Raw genomic sequence first — 21,837 nt, 5'->3', positions numbered from 1 at the left:
TGACGGTCAACTTCCATTATTTGAAGAGAGTAGTCTATGACCTGACGGTGAGTTTATCACTTTAAAGTTAGAGAGGGCAAGCACAGATAACCTTTGGTAACTTAGCGCGAAAGTGAATAAACAAACTTAAAAGGCTTATTGTCCTTTCTCGAACTGTCCCCTGCTAGTACAGCGGTATGTCTTCGGATTTACAACGCTAAAATCAGGGGTTCGATTCCTCTCGGTGGGCTCAGCAGATAACCCTTTGTGGCTTTGCTATACGAAAAACACAAAAACACACTTTCTCGAACTAGAAATTAATATTCAAAGCAGTGAGTAGTACGTTCTCTTTTTGTAGCATTCTGATAAAAAACCACAAAGAGAAATATGTCATGCTAGAGAAGTGGTTGGACTTAACAGAAATTGATCACTCTTCTCTTTCATTCCTGAGTAATTATTGTTTAATTTGACAAATAAGGTGATAAATTTTATTTACTATCGAATACATTAGATTCTAAAATAAAATTAAATTTAAATTAAAACCTTATAGTATCACACAAGTCAGAATTCCACGTGCAGAACAAATAGTAGCTTGTAAAATAAATTTAATAACTTATACACATTCAAAAATAATTTATTATTCTGAAGATATTTTAATTCGAGAAAGAAAGTAATTTTAAGATGAAATATTTTATCTTTTATTTCTAAATATTTGAATTGTTTTATATTTTTATAATTATATGGTGAAGGATGTTACGGTAGTTAAGAGGGCGCAACCATCTGTTTTGTGGGTACGATGCAGAGTTGACAACGACGGCAGGAATTGGATGTTTAGTTTATTACTTTACGTGAGTGAAAGTACCGGCTGTGTTGAATTTGTAACTTCGTAGATGCCTAATTTTGGAACTTGATTGATGATATTAATGACTTACAACAAGTAGTTATTTTACCGCTTGGATGTTGGTGAGTAGATTTATCTTTTGTTTTTTCTTTTGTAATATTACTATGTAAACAGTTAAATTTGAAACTAACTTTACTCAGGCTATTTTATAATTTATTGTGTTATTTGTAATTATCAATAGTAAAACGAATAGCATGCGTTATCACAAAGATAAAAAGTGACGCAAGTTGCAAGTAATATTACTAATTTTGTTAGATTAAAATTAATTACTTTTACTAGCAGTGTAGTATTAACACTGTCATAATATCAACTTTAAATTGAGGTTATACTTGTACATCAAAAATTTTAAAATCATAGTTAAAGAAATAGTTTTACTGTTAGGCCAAAATCTGCAGTGTCGGTTTATACTTTACTACTACTAGTGACAAAGCTAGTAACGTCAATAATAACACTTCAAATTCAGTTTCAACTGAATAAGGCTTATCAGTATTCTAACTACTATAGGATTCAAATTTCAAGTGAAACATGAAAGATAACCCTATACACACATTGATCTATCGAACAAAAATTTTAAATAATTCAAATTAATAATAAAACATATCGTATTATTTATATCAGGCAACCAACTCATAATTTTCTAAGTGTACTTCTCAACTAGAAAAAAACAACTTAATGTGCCGATCTTTCCAAAACAAAAACCATTTTACTTGTAAGGTTAATGCATCAAACGTATGTTTACAGTGACTTCCTTCTACCATCCAAATAAAATATTCATGAGGAAAAGTTGCAAACCCTTAATATTAGGTGAAGCAAATTTCCTTGACTTTGTAGGAAATATAAACAAAATAATTTGAAATATCATGCTTTTCTTTTTAGACAGGAAATATATATATATATATAGTTTCTGCTTTTTTTCACCTACTATATTATTATTGAAAGATATGACAAAAACTGTAAAATATATTTTGTTTTTCTTAAGAGAACATGCCTATCAACAGTTTTTTGAGCATCATGTTAATAACTCGTGTTTTTATATTACAAACTCCCATAAATAGAACCATTTCAATTTGTGTTCAACTTACCAACCAGACTGATATGACACTTGTATAGATGGAATAATTCAAAATAATAAATGGATACTAATTTCTGTATAATGATTATTTGTGAGTCACAGTAACGAGTTGAACAACCTTGAAATAGTTGAAAATAATGAGGAATGTTAATGACAATATTCTATGAATTTAGATAGTTAGAATAATTGTAAATACCAATTCCAGTTAGTTTATTTTCAAGACATTAATTGATTTAATCCATTCTTTTACTTAAGAATATCTGAAAGTAAAATGGAAATTGCTATCTCACATTTAGGCTTAGAGTATTGTGCATTGTATGCAGTGTTAGTTCACTTATTCTGAACATATTGTAAGTAGTGCTGAGATGAATATTTAGTTTAAGTTAAAACATGTTTGAGTGATTTGTCATTACTCTTTTATTATTGTTTTTCTTTTTAATATATATATAAGAATTGAAGCTGGCTTGATTCAGGTATTTGTAGTGTCTTAGCAGTTTAGGTAATTTTTCTGTATGTAGTTTACTTGAGTAGTGGAGTTAAGGTTCATTATGCAGACTTCAGAGGTAATAATAAAATTTTTTGTAAAACTAGGTCAAGAATACATCAAAAAAGGAAGCTGTAGATCTCATTTCAGATCATATACTTGAGGAATGTTTTCTGATACGAGATATTGAAAGTTCTGGTAATTCACTTTCTTTTGTTTTAAGATTTTTATTTTTCATTCCACTGATAGTTGTAGCAATATAGTTTAAAACAAAAGTTTTCAAACTTTAGTATCTTTTGATATAAAATATTTTTCTTGCAAACTTGTCAACCGGTCAGAGAGTACAAGCTTTAAGAGTTTTAAAAACATAGGTGGGCTAGGTAGGTTCCACTTTTTTTTACAAGGTAATTAACTTGAGGAATGATCTGGGATTAAATGTTTAACTTTTCTTGGGTGTACCAGGACAACTTTTAAGGACCAAATGACTCTTGTGTTTAGAGACTTTTGTCATTTCATTATACATTATTCTTTGGTTTCAATGTTCTTTTACTCATGTTAATTGTGTGATAAATAATTAAGGTTTCTTATGTATGGACTCATCACTCAATTTTATAAACTGTAGATGCCACTTTTTGTATCCCAACTGTGAGAATACTTGAGTTTGGAGTCATTTAGTCTGGAGATAAAGATTTATTTAAAGTCAACATTTCATACCTATAGATATGCATAACACACACTGCTTCTTAAGTGCTTTATTTTACACTTATAACTCACTATTTATTTTGTTAAGTGCATGAACATGTTTAATTTGGTTTTTGATAAGGTGGAAAAACAATGGATCATTTAGCTCTTCAAGGCTGCCCTTGGAGAACCCCCCCTATACTTAAAAAGGGAATTTTTTTTTTCATGAAATCATTAATTTCCTTTTTAAACATGTCTTAAGTGCAGTATTCACTACTGCTGATGGTAACTCATTTTGTAAGAAAATCATGTTGTTAGAAAAACAACTCTTCATTGTAGCTGAGTCCATATTTTCTAATTTTTGTCTTGTTTTATTGTCTTCAGAAGGTAGAAAGCAGAAGTTTTTGTCCTTTGATAATCTTGCAAAATTCAACTTTAATATAAAATTATTGGTTTGATAGATTGGGAATATAGAATAATGATTAACAAAACTTTCGTATGGTTAGAGGTTGTTCAGGGATAGGTGGATTGGAACTTAGGTGTAACAGGTGAACAGATTATGTTTTATTTGAGACTTTTGGTATTTATTGTAGCTTTCAGGATTCTCAAAAAGATCCAGTACATTACACTTGTATAGCTTGTTTACTAGAAAATAATATTGAAGTAAGTGTAGGAAAAGATCCAGTCCACTACACTTATGCATAGCTTGTTTACTTGAAGGTAATCTTAAAGTAGGTCTAGGAAATGATCTAGTCCACTACACTGTTAGCTTGAAGTAGGTCTGGGAAATGATCCAGTCCACTACACTGTTAGCTTGAAGTAGGTCTGGGAAATGATCCAGTCCACTACACTGTTAGCTTGAAGTAGGTCTGGGAAATGATCCAGTCCACTACACTGTTAGCTTGAAGTAGGTCTGGGAAATGATCCAGTCCACTACACTATTAGCTTGAAATAAGTCTGGGAAAAGATCCAGCACTCTTTCCCTGCATAGCTTGTTTACTTGAAGGTAATCTTGAAGTAGGTCTGGGAAATGATCCTGTCCACTACACTGTTAGCTTGAAGTAGGTCTGGGAAATGATCCTGTGCCCTTCCCTGCATAGCTTGTTTACTTGAAGGTAATCTTAAGGTAGGTCTATGGAATATTGTGTTGGTAAAGGAGGTGAGACAGTAAATATAGTTAGGGTGATTTGGGGGGGGGGATATGGGAGTTTTAGATTTACTAAAATGTTCAGCGGTAAAAAAATTAGAGTGATAAAGATGGGTTTAGTTAGCTTTCACTAATAAATCTGAATATTTTTCTCCTTGTAATAAAACATCAGCTAATTTTGAAGTTATTTGATAAAGTATGTGGATAATTCTTTTCTGCCTAGGCTTATTGTTTTCATGATTAGACTTGTAAAATGTCATTTGTACTTTACTTGGAAACTTGTTGGCAGTTTGATATAACACTCATGGTTTTTTTTCTTTAGGCTACAGAACTTCGAATATGGCATTCTGGTTTACAAAGCAGTGCAAATGGTGTGTATGGGATTTTCCTGATGAGATTTAACATTAAACATCAGCCTTTAATAGCCTGATATGAAAGATTGGATGAGAATTTGTTGTTGAACATAAGAAAAGTATTGGTAAGTATAATTTCCTGTGATTTGTAAATGAGAAATATGACCTCATTTAGATATAAGTGACTCACAAACATATCTGTGCTTATATGTGCATTTTTAGGAAGACAAATAATAGGAGACATTTTGTAAAGACATTGTTACACAAATTATCAGTGGAAGGGTTTGTAGTGTCATCCGTGGATAGTTGCTGCTTTTTACACTGGAAATTACTGGATTGAATTTTAATGAAACAGAGAAGAATTTATCCAAAGTTCTAAGTTTCTTAAACTAATTCTACTGTTATTTATACCATACTAATTCTACTGTTATTTATACCATACTAATTCTACTGTTATTTATACCATGCTAATTATACTGTTATTTATACCATGCTAATTATACTGTTATTTATACCATGCTAATTCTACTGTTATTTATACCATACTAACTCTACTGTTATTTATACCATACCAATTCTACTGTTATTTATACCATACTAACTCTACTGTTATTTATACCATACTAACTCTACTGTTATTTATACCATACCAATTCTACTGTTATTTATACCATACTAACTCTACTGTTATTTATACCATACTAATTCTACTGTTATTTATACCATACCAATTCTACTGTTATTTATACCATGCTAATTATACTGTTATTTATACCATGCTAATTATACTGTTATTTATACCATGCTAATTCTACTGTTATTTATACCATACTAACTCTACTGTTATTTATACCATACCAATTCTACTGTTATTTATACCATACCAATTCTACTGTTATTTATACCATACCAATTCTACTGTTATTTATACCATACCAATTCTACTGTTATTTATACCATACCAATTCTACTGTTATTTATACCATACCAATTCTACTGTTATTTATACCATGCTAATTATACTGTTATTTATACCATGCTAATTCTACTGTTATTTATACCATACTAACTCTACTGTTATTTATATCATACCAATTCTACTGTTATTTATACCATACTAACTCTACTGTTATTTATACCATACCAATTCTACTGTTATTTATACCATACCAGTTATACTGTTATTTATACCATGCTAATTATACTGTTATTTATACCATGCTTTCTACTGTTATTTATACCATACTAACTCTACTGTTAATTTATACCATACCAATTCTGCTGTTGTTTATACCATACCAATTCTGCTGTTGTTTATGCCATACTAACTCTGCTGTTATTTATACCATACAAATTCTGCTGTTGTTTATACCATACCAGTTCTGCTGTTGTTTATACCATACCAGTTCTGCTGTTGTTTATGCCATACCAGTTCTGCTGTTATTTATACCATACCAATTCTACTGTTGTTTATACCATGCTAATTCTGCTGTTGTTTATACCATACTAACTCTACTGTTATTTATGCCATACCAATTCTGCTGTTATTTATGCCATACTAACTCTACTGTTATTTATACCATGCTACCAGTTCTGCTGTTATTTATACCATGCCAATTCTACTGTTATTTATACCATGCTAATTATACTGTTATTTATACCATGCTAATTATACTGTTGTTTATACCATGCTAATTATACTTGTTGTTTATACCATACCAATTCTGCTGTTATTTATACCATACCAGTTCTGCTGTTGTTTATACCATACCAGTTCTGCTGTTGTTTATACCATACCAGTTCTGCTGTTATTTATACCATACCAATTCTACTGTTATTTATACCATACCAGTTCTACTGTTATTTATACCATACCAGTTCTACTATTGTTTATACCATACCAATTCTGCTGTTATTTATGCCATACCAGTTTTGCTGTTGTTTATACCATACCAATTCTACTGTTGTTTATACCATACCAATTCTGCTGTTATTTATGCCATACCAGTTCTGCTGTTATTTTATGCCATACCAGTTCTGCTGTTATTTATACCATACCAATTATACTGTTATTTATACCATACCAGTTCTGCTGTTATTTATACCATACCAATTCTACTGTTATTTATACCATACTAACTCCACTGTTATTTATACCATACCAATTCTACTGTTATTTATACCATACCAATTCTACTGTTATTTATACCATACCAATTCTACTGTTATTTATACCATACCAATTCTACTGTTATTTATACCATACCAATTCTACTGTTATTTCCAGTTTTTCATGTTATAAGTTTTGAAACTGTAATATAGTTTATAATGCATGCCAAGATTAATACATGTATACAATTACCACATGTTTCCTCTAGTGGGATGCAATGTATATGAGGGGAAAATATAATCAGGAGATATTTGTTTTTATTTAGTATAATTTGTGTTTTCCATATTGCATTTCATATGTCAGCTACATGATGCATAACATCTAGATCTAAGTACAAAACATACTTGTAAAATAGGTATAAATTTCATGACATCAAGAAACTAATACGTTCACATAATGTCTGGTTACATCAGTTATAAATACATGTAAGTAGTTAGTCACTGAGTGAAATATTCAGTGTGTGATTGAATATGAAATTGTTCAAGAGAAGTTTGACTAACGTTATTCAGTAAGGGTTAGCACTTCTGTGAGCTAGTCAAGTTGGGTATCATTTATTAGGTTTCTAGTAGTTTCACCATTTTAAGTTGAAAAGCTTATTTGTAAACTTAGGGCTACAACTTACATCAAAGTAAACATAGCCTATAGTCAAAAGTTACTGAATAAATAAATAAATAAATAAATTATCATTATTTGGACTGAACTTAGCACTATTTTTGTCAGATAATCTGAAGAAGATCCTGTACGATTATAGAATACAACAACATTAACACAAGTTTCACTAAATATTCACCTCCTAAAAGTTGTCTGTTACTGGAGATTCTTGTTAAGTTCAAGTGAATAAACAATTAAATAAAAAATTAGATTTTAAAAATCATTCATCAAATGTATTGATGGTTGTAAGTTCAACAACCAGTGGGACAGTAATATGTTTGAAGACTCACACCTCTAAAATTTGGTTTTGATACCTGTAATACAGCACAGAGCCCATTGTGTAGCTTTGTGTTTAATTCCAGACAAATGAATCAGTGTTAAATATTGTGTAGAAAATAACTTTCCATCCACTGTATTTTATTATGTACAATATATATATATATACAGTTCTAAGTCCTTTGAAAATAATTTTATTATTTTTCATACTGAGAAAACATTGCAAGAGCTGGACTTTATTTGTATAACAACTACTTTTGTTAATTACATTATAAACTGGCTTCACCAATTGCATTCTCTGAAAGATAATTTAGTTGAACAATAGACCACCAGTATGCTGTTAAAAGTTACTGAACTGGGTTTCTGATGATAAATTAAAATACAATTAAGTTATTTTTAAAACTAGAAAAGTAAATGTAATACATGGAACAAAGACACAAAGTGTTCACATAATGAAAGTTTATAAAAGTAATTTTTTTTTCTAAATCTATTTATTTCTGTAAGTGACAAAGCACAGAGCTGATCTTGCTGGGATGACTCATTTCTAAGAAGTGAACATACCCAATACACTGTAAATAAAGGTTTGCATTCTGTTTGTTTACTGATTGTATGTGAACTTCAAGGTGACATGCATCTCTTTCAGGTTGTTTTAAGTAAGTACCTGTTCTGAAATAAAATCTATTGTGAAGATGCACATACATTGTATGTCTGTATACATCTGTGTATGTTCAGCATTGGGAAATTACCTTATCCATTTGGTACCACAGTAGAGGTATTTTCACATGTACAACAAAGCCTCACCAGGTGTTTCTCTGTAGAAGTTAATACTAGTGTAGTGTTTGAATGCAACTGGATTCCAGTGGTACATATACATGTATAAGAAAACAAAATCTAGGAAAAATATAACTTTCACTATTACTGGGCTATGCTAATATCAACCCAGTAAGTTTGGCATTCCACAGACCTGGAGTTGTCTGCATTGATTACAAAATTTGTACTTAACACACACATATACATATCTGTTACATGAACAGAACTCAGCATTATGTTTTGTTCTTCTGCTGTATGAGTGATGATGAACTATATTTATTTTAAAGTCTCCAACATATTCATTAAGAAAGATGAAACTTAATGTAAGATCCAGATAACAAGGGACCATTTGGTCTTTCAAGGCTTTTCCTGACCCTCATTCCTTCAAGAGAAACAAAATATAAAATTAAATGCATTCTTTATTTGCAAGAAAATTATTGACTTAAATTCTTGTAATGTGTGGTTTTATCTACTATTGACAGCAATTCACTGTATGAACTAATCATGCTATTAGCACAAAATTGCACAGTGTTATACTGTATCTGCTAACTGAAAATGTATGCAATTTCATCTTATCTTCCTTTGTTTCACTTAACATATTTGTATCAACATTAAAACTTTCAGAGCTTTCACCAACCATGAAACATATCAACACATCTGGTGCCACATAATATTTAAGAGGTGTGGAAGAGCAGTCACAGTGCCCCAGAATGTCACAAGAGATAGTTGGCTGTGAAACATAATTTTCTCTGATCTGCTGGTGTGTCATATGGCCCTTAACTCTAAGTCCTTTGTGGCCTACTAGTGGGATACAAGGCAGTGGATGTGTTAAAATGTATATTTATTGCACTTCTAGAATTAATAAAGTTCTACTGTACATAAATGATGCTCAACAGCACTTGTGTTACACTAATAAACTAGTACATGTAATAGTAGTGTACTAACTGTAGATGATGTTCAACATCACTTATGTTACACTAATAAACTAGTGCATGTAATAGTAGTGTACTAACTGTAGATGATGTTCAACAGCACTTATGTTATACTAATAAACTAGTACATGTAATAGTAGTGTACTAACTGTAGATGATGTTCAACAGTACTTGTTATGTTATACTAATAAACTAGTACATGTAATAGTAGTGTACTAACTGTAGATGATGTTCAACAGTACTTGTTATGTTATACTAATAAACTAGTACATGTAATAGTAGTGTACTAACTGTAGATGATGTTCAACAGTACTTGTTATGTTATACTAATAAACTAGTACATGTAATAGTAGTGTACTAACTGTAGATGATGTTCAACAGTACTTGTTATGTTATACTAATAAACTAGTACATGTAATAGTAGTGTACTAACTGTAGATGATGTTCAACAGTACTTGTTATGTTATACTAATAAACTAGTACATGTAATAGTAGTGTACTAACTGTAGATGATGTTCAACAGCACTTGTAATAGTAGTGTACTATGTAGATGATGTTCAACAGCACTTGTTATATACTAATAAACTAGTACATGTAATAGTAGTGTACTAACTGTAGATGATGTTCAACAGCACTTGTTGTGCTATACTAATAAACTAGTACATGTAATAGTAGTGTACTAACTGTAGATGATGTTCAACAGTACTTGTTATGTTATACTAATAAACTAGTACATGTAATAGTAGTGTACTAACTGTAGATGATGTTCAACAGTACTTGTTATGTTATACTAATAAACTAGTACATGTAATAGTAGTGTACTAACTGTAGATGATGTTCAACAGCACTTATGTTATACTAATAAACTAGTACATGTAATAGTAGTGTACTAACTGTAGATGATGTTCAACAGCACTTATGTTATACTAATAAACTAGTACATGTAATAGTAGTGTACTAACTGTAGATGATGTTCAACAGCACTTATGTTATACTAATAAACTAGTACATGTAATAGTAGTGTACTAACTGTAGATGATGTTCAACAGCTTGTTACTAATAAACTAGTACATGTAATAGTAGTGTATACAACAGTACTAATACTAATAAACTAGTACATGTAATAGTAGTGTACTAACTGTAGATGATGTTCAACAGCACTTATGTTATACTAATAAACTAGTACATGTAATAGTAGTGTACTAACTGTAGATGATGTTCAACAGTACTTATGTTATACTAATAAACTAGTACATGTAATAGTAGTGTACTAACTGTAGATGATGTTCAACAGCACTTATGTTATACTAATAAACTAGTACATGTAATAGTAGTGTACTAACTGTAGATGATGTTCAACAGCACTTATGTTATACTAATAAACTAGTACATGTAATAGTAGTGTACTAACTGTAGATGATGTTCAACAGCACTTATGTTATACTAATAAACTAGTACATGTAATAGTAGTGTACTAACTGTAGATGATGTTCAACAGCACTTATGTTATACTAATAAACTAGTACATGTAATAGTAGTGTACTAACTGTAGATGATGTTCAACAGCACTTGTTATGTTATACTAATAAACTAGTACATGTAATAGTAGTGTACTAACTGTAGATGATGTTCAACAGCACTTATGTTATACTAATAAACTAGTACATGTAATAGTAGTGTACTAACTGTAGATGATGTTCAACAGCACTTGTTGTGCTATACTAATAAACTAGTACATGTAATAGTAGTGTACTAACTGTAGATGATGTTCAACAGCACTTGTTATGTTATACTAATAAACTAGTACATGTAATAGTAGTGTACTAACTGTAGATGATGTTCAACATGTTCACTTGTTATGTTATACTAATAAACTAGTACATGTAATAGTAGTGTACTAACTGTAGATGATGTTCAACAGCACTTGTGTTGTTATACTAATAAACTAGTACATGTAATAGTAGTGTACTAACTGTAGATGATGTTCAACATCACTTATGTTATACTAATAAACTAGTACATGTAATAGTAGTGTACTAACTGTAGATGATGTTCAACAGCACTTGTTATGTTATACTAATAAACTAGTACATGTAATAGTAGTGTACTAACTGTAGATGATGTTCAACAGCACTTGTGTATGTTATACTAATAAACTAGTACATGTAATAGTAGTGTACTAACTGTAGATGATGTTCAACAGCACTTATGTTATACTAATAAACTAGTACATGTAATAGTAGTGTACTAACTGTAGATGATGTTCAACAGCACTTATGTTATACTAATAAACTAGTACATGTAATAGTAGTGTACTAACTGTAGATGATGTTCAACAGCACTTATGTTATACTAATAAACTAGTACATGTAATGTAGTAGTGTACTAACTGTAGATGATGTTCAACAGCACTTATGTTATACTTATGTTATACTAATAAACTAGTACATGTAATAGTAGTGTACTAACTGTAGATGATGTTCAACAGCACTTATGTTATACTAATAAACTAGTACATGTAATAGTAGTGTACTAACTGTAGATGATGTTCAACAGCACTTGTTATGTTATACTAATAAACTAGTACATGTAATAGTAGTGTACTAACTGTAGATGATGTTCAACAGTACACTTATGTTATACTAATAAACTAGTACATGTAATAGTAGTGTACTAACTGTAGATGATGTTCAACAGCACTTATGTTATACTAATAAACTAGTACATGTAATAGTAGTGTACTAACTGTAGATGATGTTCAACAGTACTTGTTATGTTATACTAATAAACTAGTACATGTAATAGTAGTGTACTAACTGTAGATGATGTTCAACAGCACTTATGTTATACTAATAAACTAGTACATGTAATAGTAGTGTACTAACTGTAGATGATGTTCAACATCACTTGTTATGTTATACTAATAAACTAGTACATGTAATAGTAGTGTACTAACTGTAGATGATGTTCAACAGCACTTGTTATGTTATACTAATAAACTAGTACATGTAATAGTAGTGTACTAACTGTAGATGATGTTCAACAGCACTTGTTATGTTATACTAATAAACTAGTACATGTAATAGTAGTGTACTAACTGTAGATGATGTTCAACAGCACTTGTTATGTTATACTAATAAACTAGTACATGTAATAGTAGTGTACTAACTGTAGATGATGTTCAACAGCACTTATGTTATACTAATAAACTAGTACATGTAATAGTAGTGTACTAACTGTAGATGATGTTCAACAGCACTTGTAATGTTATACTAATAAACTAGTACATGTAATAGTAGTGTACTAACTGTAGATGATGTTCAACAGCTTGCACTATGTTATACTAATAAACTAGTACATGTAATATACTGTAGATGATGTTCAACTAGTTATACATGTACATGTAATAGTAGTGTACTAACTGTAGATGATGTTCAACAGCACTTGTTATGTTATACTAATAAACTAGTACATGTAATAGTAGTGTACTAACTGTAGATGATGTTCAACAGCACTTGTATGTTATACTAATAAACTAGTACATGTAATAGTAGTGTACTAACTGTAGATGATGTTCAACAGCACTTGTTATGTTATACTAATAAACTAGTACATGTAATAGTAGTGTACTAACTGTAGATGATGTTCAACAGCACTTATGTTATACTAATAAACTAGTACATGTAATAGTAGTGTACTAACTGTAGATGATGTTCAACAGCACTTGTTATGTTATACTAATAAACTAGTACATGTAATAGTAGTGTACTAACTGTAGATGATGTTCAACAGCACTTGTAATGTTATACTAATAAACTAGTACATGTAATAGTAGTGTACTAACTGTAGATGATGTTCAACAGCACTTGTAATGTTATACTAATAAACTAGTACATGTAATAGTAGTGTACTAACTGTAGATGATGTTCAACAGCACTTATGTTATACTAATAAACTAGTACATGTAATAGTAGTGTACTAACTGTAGATGATGTTCAACAGCACTTGTTATGTTATACTAATAAACTAGTACATGTAATAGTAGTGTACTAACTGTAGATGATGTTCAACAGCACTTGTAATGTTATACTAATAAACTAGTACATGTAATAGTAGTGTACTAACTGTAGATGATGTTCAACAGCACTTATGTTATACTAATAAACTAGTACATGTAATAGTAGTGTACTAACTGTAGATGATGTTCAACAGCACTTATGTTATACTAATAAACTAGTACATGTAATAGTAGTGTACTAACTGTAGATGATGTTCAACAGCACTTGTAATGTTATACTAATAAACTAGTACATGTAATAGTAGTGTACTAACTGTAGATGATGTTCAACAGCACTTGTAATGTTATACTAATAAACTAGTACATGTAATAGTAGTGTACTAACTGTAGATGATGTTCAACAGCACTTATGTTATACTAATAAACTAGTACATGTAATAGTAGTGTACTAACTGTAGATGATGTTCAACAGCACTTGTAATGTTATACTAATAAACTAGTACATGTAATAGTAGTGTACTAACTGTAGATGATGTTCAACAGTAATAGTAGTGTACACTTATGTTATACTAATAAACTAGTACATGTAATAGTAGTGTACTAACTGTAGATGATGTTCAACAGCACTTGTTATGTTATACTAATAAACTAGTACATGTAATAGTAGTGTACTAACTGTAGATGATGTTCAACAGTACTTATGTTATACTAATAAACTAGTACATGTAATAGTAGTGTACTAACTGTAGATGATGTTCAACAGTACTTGTGTTATACTAATAAACTAGTACATGTAATAGTAGTGTACTAACTGTAGATGATGTTCAACAGTACTTGTTATGTTATACTAATAAACTAGTACATGTAATAGTAGTGTACTAACTGTAGATGATGTTCAACAGTACTTATGTTATACTAATAAACTAGTACATGTAATAGTAGTGTACTAACTGTAGATGATGTTCAACAGTACTTGTTATGTTATACTAATAAACTAGTACATGTAATAGTAGTGTACTAACTGTAGATGATGTTCAACAGTACTTGTTATGTTATACTAATAAACTAGTACATGTAATAGTAGTGTACTAACTGTAGATGATGTTCAACAGTACTTGTTATGTTATACTAATAAACTAGTACATGTAATAGTAGTGTACTAACTGTAGATGATGTTCAACAGCACTTGTTATGTTATACTAATAAACTAGTACATGTAATAGTAGTGTACTAACTGTAGATGATGTTCAACAGTACTTATGTTATACTAATAAACTAGTACATGTAATAGTAGTGTACTAACTGTAGATGATGTTCAACAGTACTTGTTATGTTATACTAATAAACTAGTACATGTAATAGTAGTGTACTAACTGTAGATGATGTTCAACAGTACTTATGTTATACTAATAAACTAGTACATGTAATAGTAGTGTACTAACTGTAGATGATGTTCAACAGCACTTATGTTATACTAATAAACTAGTACATGTAATAGTAGTGTACTAACTGTAGATGATGTTCAACAGTACTTGTTATGTTATACTAATAAACTAGTACATGTAATAGTAGTGTACTAACTGTAGATGATGTTCAACAGTACTTGTTATGTTATACTAATAAACTAGTACATGTAATAGTAGTGTACTAACTGTAGATGATGTTCAACAGCACTTGTTGTGCTATACTAATAAACTAGTACATGTAATAGTAGTGTACTAACTGTAGATGATGTTCAACAGCACTTGTTGTGCTATACTAATAAACTAGTACATGTAATAGTAGTGTACTAACTGTAGATGATGTTCAACAGTACTTGTTGTGCTATACTAATAAACTAGTACATGTAACAGTAGTGTACTAACTGTAGATGATGTTCAACAGCACTTGTTATGTTATACTAATAAACTAGTACATGTAATAGTAGTGTACTAACTGTAGATGATGTTCAACAGTACTTGCTTATGTTATACTAATAAACTAGTACATGTAAACTAGTAGTGTACTAACTGTAGATGATGTTCAACAGCACTTGTTATGTTATACTAATAAACTAGTACATGTAATAGTAGTGTACTAACTGTAGATGATGTTCAACAGCACTTATGTTATACTAATAAACTAGTACATGTAATAGTAGTGTACTAACTGTAGATGATGTTCAACAGTACTTATGTTATACTAATAAACTAGTGCATGTAATAGTAGTGTACTAACTGTAGATGATGTTCAACAGTACTTATGTTATACTAATAAACTAGTACATGTAATAGTAGTGTACTAACTGTAGATGATGTTCAACAGCACTTATGTTATACTAATAAACTAGTACATGTAATAGTAGTGTACTAACTGTAGATGATGTTCAACAGCACTTGTTGTGCTATACTAATAAACTAGTACATGTAATAGTAGTGTACTAACTGTAGATGATGTTCAACAGCACTTGTTATGTTATACTAATAAACTAGTACATGTAATAGTAGTGTACTAACTTTAAATGATGTTCAACAGTACTTGTTATGTTATACTAATAAACTAGTACATGTAATAGTAGTGTACTAACTGTAGATGATGTTCAACAAAGCACTTATGTTATACCAATAAACTAGTACATGTAATAGTAGTGTATTAACTGTAGATGATGTTCAACAGTACTTGTTGTGTTATACCAATAAACTAGTACATGTAATAGTAGTGTACTAACTGTAGATGATGTTCAACAGCACTTGTTGTGCTATACTAATAAACTAGTACATGTAATAGTAGTGTACTAACTGTAGATGATGTTCAACAGTACTTATGTTATACTAATAAACTAGTACATGTAATAGTAGTGTACTAACTGTAGATGATGTTCAACAGCACTTGTTGTGCTATACTAATAAACTAGTACATGTAATAGTAGTGTACTAACTGTAGATGATGTTCAACAGCACTTGTTATGTTATACTAATAAACTAGTACATGTAATAGTAGTGTACTAACTGTAGATGATGTTCAACATCATTTGTTATGTTATACTAATAAACTAGTACATGTAATAGTAGTGTACTAACTGTAGATGATGTTCAACAGCACTTTATGTTATACCAATAAACTAGTACATGTAATAGTAGTGTACTAACTGTAGATGATGTTCAACAGCACTTGTTGTTATACTAATAAACTAGTACATGTAATAGTAGTACTAACTGTAGATGATGTTCAACAGCACTTGTTATGTTATACTAATAAACTAGTACATGTAATAGTAGTGTACTAATAAACTGTAGATGATGTTCAACAGCACTTGTTGTGCTATACTAATAAACTAGTACATGTAATAGTGTACTAACTGTACTAACTGTAGATGATGTTCAACAATAACAGTACTTATGTTACTAATAAACTATACTAATAAACTAGTACATGTAACTAATAAACTAGTAGTGTACTAACTGTAGATGATGTTCAACATCACTTGTTATGCAGTGATGTTCAACAGCACTTTGTTATGTTGCTATACTAATAAACTAGTACATGTAATAGTAGTGTTCAGTATGTTCAACAGTACTAACTGTAGATGTAATAGTAGTGTACCAACTGTAGATGATGTTCACAGTTGTTATACTATACTAATGAAAACTAGTACATGTAATAGTAGTGTACTAACTGTAGATGATGTTCAACAGTACTTATGTTTATACTAAACTAGTACATGTAGATGATGTTCAACAGTACTTGTTATGTTATACTAATAAACTAGTACATGTAATAGTAGTGTACTAACTGTAGATGATGTTCAACAGCACTTATGTTATACTAATAAACTAGTACATGTAATGTAGTAGTGTACTAACTGTAGATGATGTGTTCAACAGTACTTGTTATGTTATACTAATAAACTAGTACATGTAATAGTAGTGTACTAACTGTAGATGATGTTCAACAGCACTTGTTATGTTATACTAATAAACTAGTACATGTAATAGTAGTGTACTAACTGTAGATGATGTTCAACAGCACTTATGTTATACTAATAAACTAGTACATGTAATAGTAGTGTACTAACTGTAGATGATGTTCAACAGCACTTGTTATGTTATACCAATAAACTAGTACATGTAATAGTAGTGTACTTGCTAACTGTAGATGATGTTCAACAGCACTTATGTTATACTAATAAACTAGTACATGTAATAGTAGTGTACTAACTGTACATGATGATGTTCAACAGCATACTTTGCTGCTATACTAATAAACCAGTACATGTAACAGTAGTGTACTAATAAACTAACAGCACTGTTATGTAATAATAAACTAGTACATGTACTAACTGTAGATGATGTTCAACAGCACTTGTTGTGCTATACTAATAAACTAGTACATGTAATAGTAGTAGTAACTGTAGATGATGTCTCAACAGTACTGTTATGTTATACTAATAAACTAGTACATAAAGTAGTGTACTAACTGTAGATGATCGGCAGCAACTTATGTTATACCTTAAACCAGTACATGTAACAGTAGTGTACTAACTGTAGATGATGTTCAACAGCACTTGTTGTGTTATACCATAAACTAGTACATGTAATAGTAGTTAATACTAACTGTAGATGATGTTCAACAGCACTTGTTGTGCTATATACTAATAAACTAGTACATATGAAGTGTAGTGTACTAACTGTAGATGATGTTCAACAGCACTTGTTGTGTTATACCATAAACTAGTTACGTAATAGTAGTAAACTAACTGTACAACAGCATTTATGTTATACCAATAAACTAGTAATAGTACCAACTGTAGATGATGTTCAACATCACTTATGTTATACTAATAAACTAGTGCATGTAATAGTAGTGTACTAACTGTAGATGATGTTCAACATCATTTGTTGTGTTATACTAATAAACTAGTACATGTAATAGTAGTGTACTTAACTTGTGATGTAACAGTACTAATAAACTAGTACATGTAATAGTAGTGTACTAACTGTAGATGATGTTCAACATCATTTGTTATGTTATAATTAATAAACTAGGTACATGTAGTGTACTAACTGTAGATGATGTTCATCACAGCAATTTGTTATACTAATAAACCAGTACATGTAATAGTAAAATTAACCGTAGATGATGTTCAACAATACTTGTGTTATACCAATACTAGTAATGTAATAGTAGTGTACTAACTGTAGATGATGTTCAACAGTACTTGTTGTGTTACTAAATAAAGTGTACGTACTGTAGATGATGTTCAACAGCACTTGTTGTGCTATACCAATAAACTAGTACATGTAATAGTAGTACTAACTGTAGATGATGTTCAACATCATTTGTTGTTATACTCAATAAACAGTACATGTAACAGTAGTGTACTAACTGTAGATGATGTCTCAACAGTTACTTATGTTATACTAATAAACTAGTACATGTAATAGTAGTGTACTAACTGTAGATGATGTTCAACAGCACTTGTTATGTTAACTAATAAACTAGTACATGTAATAGTAGTGTACTAACTGTAGATGATGTTCAACAGTATACTAATAAATGTAACAGTACATGTAACTAGTACATGTAACAGTAGTGTACTAACTGTAGATGATGTTCAACAGCACTTGTTATGTTATACTAATAAACCAGTACATATTGTAGTAGTGTACTAACTGTAGATGATGTTCAATAGCACTTGTTGTGCTATACCAATAAACTAGTACATGTAATAGTAGTGTACTAACTGTAGATGATGTCTCAACACTTACTTGTTTGTGCTATAAACTAATATGTACTAATTTTGCATGTACTGTAGATGATGTCAGTGTCACCGCTGTTATACTATAAACTAGTACATGTAATAGTAATGTACCCGCATTGAGATGATGTTCAACAGTACTTGTTGTGTTATACCAATAAACTAGTACATGTAACAGTAGTGTACTAACTGTAGATGATGTTCAACAGCACTTGTTAAGTACTATACTAATAAACTAGTACATGTAATAGTCCAACAGTGTACTAACTAGTAGATGATGTTCAACAGCACTTGTTGTGCTATACTAATAAACTAGTACATGTAATAGTAGTACTAACTTTGTAGATGATGTTCAACAGCACTTATGTTATGTTATACTAATAAACTACGTACATGTAATAGTAGTGTACTGAACAAGATGATGTTCAACAGCACTTGTGTGTTATACTAATAAACTAGTACATGTTCAATAGTAATGTACTAACTGTAAAGTCATGATGTAGTGTACAACAGCAGATGATGTTCAACAGCATTGTGTGCTAATAAACTAGTACATGTAATAGTAGTTATTACTAACTGTAGATGATGTTCAACAGCACTTATGTTATAACTAATAAACTAGTAGTAATAGTGGTGTACTAACTGTAGATGATGTTCAACAGTACTTATGAGTATACTAATAAACTAGTACATGTAATGAGTCATGATGTACAATCAAAATGTACCATGATGTTCATAGTACTGTAATTAACTGTAGATGATACTAAACATAAACTTGTTATGTTATACCAATGTAATAGTACATGTAATAGTAACTGTAGATGATGTTCAACAGCACTTGTTATGTTATACCAATAAACTAGTACATGTAATAGTAGTGTACTAACTGTAGATGATGTTCAACAGCACTTAAGTTGTGCTATACTAATAAACTAGTACATGTAATAGTAGTGTACTAACTGTAGATGATGTTCAACAGCACTTGTTGTGCTATACTAATAAACTAGTACATGTAATAGTAGTACTTATTAACTGTAGATGATGTTCAACAGCACTTATGTTATACTAATAAACTAGTACATGTAATAGTAGTGTACTAACTGTAATGATGTTCAACAGCGCACTTGTTGTGCTATACTAATAAACTAGTAAATGTAATTAGTGAAAATTGCTAACTGTGAATGATGTTCAAGCAGCACCTTGTTGGTATATTATACCAATAAACTAGTACATGTAATAGTAGTGTACTAACTGTAGATGATGTTCAACAGCACTTATGTTATACCTAATAAACTAGTACATGTAATAGTAGTGTTACTAACTGTAGATGATGTTCAACAGCATTTGTGCTATATACTTCTAATAAACTACTAGTACGTATGTAACGGTAGTACCTTGTAGATGATGTTCAACAGCACTTGTTGTGTATACTAATGAAACTAGTACATGTATAGTAGTGTACTAACTGTAGATGATGTTCAACAGCACTTGTTGTGTTATACCAATAAACTAGTACATGTAATAGTAGTGTACTAACTGTAGATGATGTTCAGCATCACTTGTTGTGTTATACTAATAAACTAGTACATGTAATAGTAGTGTACCAACTGTAGATGATGTTCAACAGGTACTTGTTATGTTATACTAATAAACTAGTACATGTAATAGTAGTGTACTAACTGTAGATGATGTTCAACAGCACTTGTTGTGTTATACTAATAAACTAGTACATGTAATAGTAGTGTACTAACTGTAGATGATGTTCAACAGGTACTTTGTTATGTTATACTCAATAAACTAGTACATGTAATAGTAGTGTACTAACTGTAGATGATGTTCAACAGCACTTATGTTACACTAATAAACTAGTGTAAACTAGCACGATGTAAACTACGTAGTGTACTAACGTGTAAACCGTATTGATGTTCAAGCAGCACTTGTTATGTTATACTAATAAACTAGTACATGTAATAGTAGTGTACTAACTGTAGATGATGTTCAACAGTACTTGTTATGTTATACTAATAAACTAGTACATGTAATAGTAGTGTACTAACTGTAGATGATGTTCAACATCACTTATGTTATACTAATAAACTAGTACATGTAATAGTAGTGTACTAACTGTAGATGATGTTCAACATCATTTGTTATGTTATACTAATAAACTAGTACATGTAATAGTAGTGTACTAACTGTAGATGATGTTCAACAGCACTTGTTATGTTATACTAATAAACTAGTACATGTAATAGTAGTGTACTAACTGTAGATGATGTTCAACAGCACTTGTTATGTTATACCAATAAACTAGTACATGTAATAGTAGTGTACCAACTGTAGATGATGTTCAACAGCACTTGTTAGTGTTATACCAATAAACTAGTACATGTAATAGTAGTGTACTAACTGTAGATGATGTTCAACAGCACTTGTGTTATACTAATAAACTAGTACATGTAATAGTAGTGTACTAACTGTAGATGATGTTCAACAGCACTTGTTATGTTATACTAATAAACTAGTAAATGTAATAGTAGTGTACTAACTGTAGATGATGTTCAACATCACTTGTTATGTTATACCTAATAAACTAGTACATGTAATAGTAGTGTACTAAACTGTG

General features: G+C 30.2%; 1 protein-coding gene across 3 annotated transcripts in view; it reads left to right on the top strand.

Moving 5' to 3' along the window:
• Positions 1 to 755: 755 nt before the first annotated feature.
• LOC143228188 (ninein-like protein) overlaps positions 756 to 21,837 on the top strand; it is a 182,405-nt gene continuing 161,323 nt past the window's right edge. Inside the window, exons 1-3 of one of the 3 annotated variants that reach the window (XM_076459491.1) lie at positions 758 to 942; positions 2,544 to 2,634; positions 4,587 to 4,742. The gene's annotated coding sequence lies outside the window, so the exon portion shown is untranslated. Of the gene's footprint in view, positions 943 to 2,543; positions 2,635 to 4,586; positions 4,743 to 21,837 lie in introns of all 3 variants that reach the window. The other 2 variants (XM_076459492.1, XM_076459490.1) reach the window with 2 other exon arrangements.

This window comes from Tachypleus tridentatus, chromosome 10 (genome assembly GCF_004210375.1).
Source record: "Tachypleus tridentatus isolate NWPU-2018 chromosome 10, ASM421037v1, whole genome shotgun sequence".
Taxonomy (NCBI): Eukaryota; Metazoa; Arthropoda; class Merostomata; order Xiphosura; family Limulidae; genus Tachypleus; species Tachypleus tridentatus.
The sequence above is the reverse complement of the archived record's forward strand: the minus strand, read 5'-3'. Positions and strand labels throughout refer to the sequence as shown.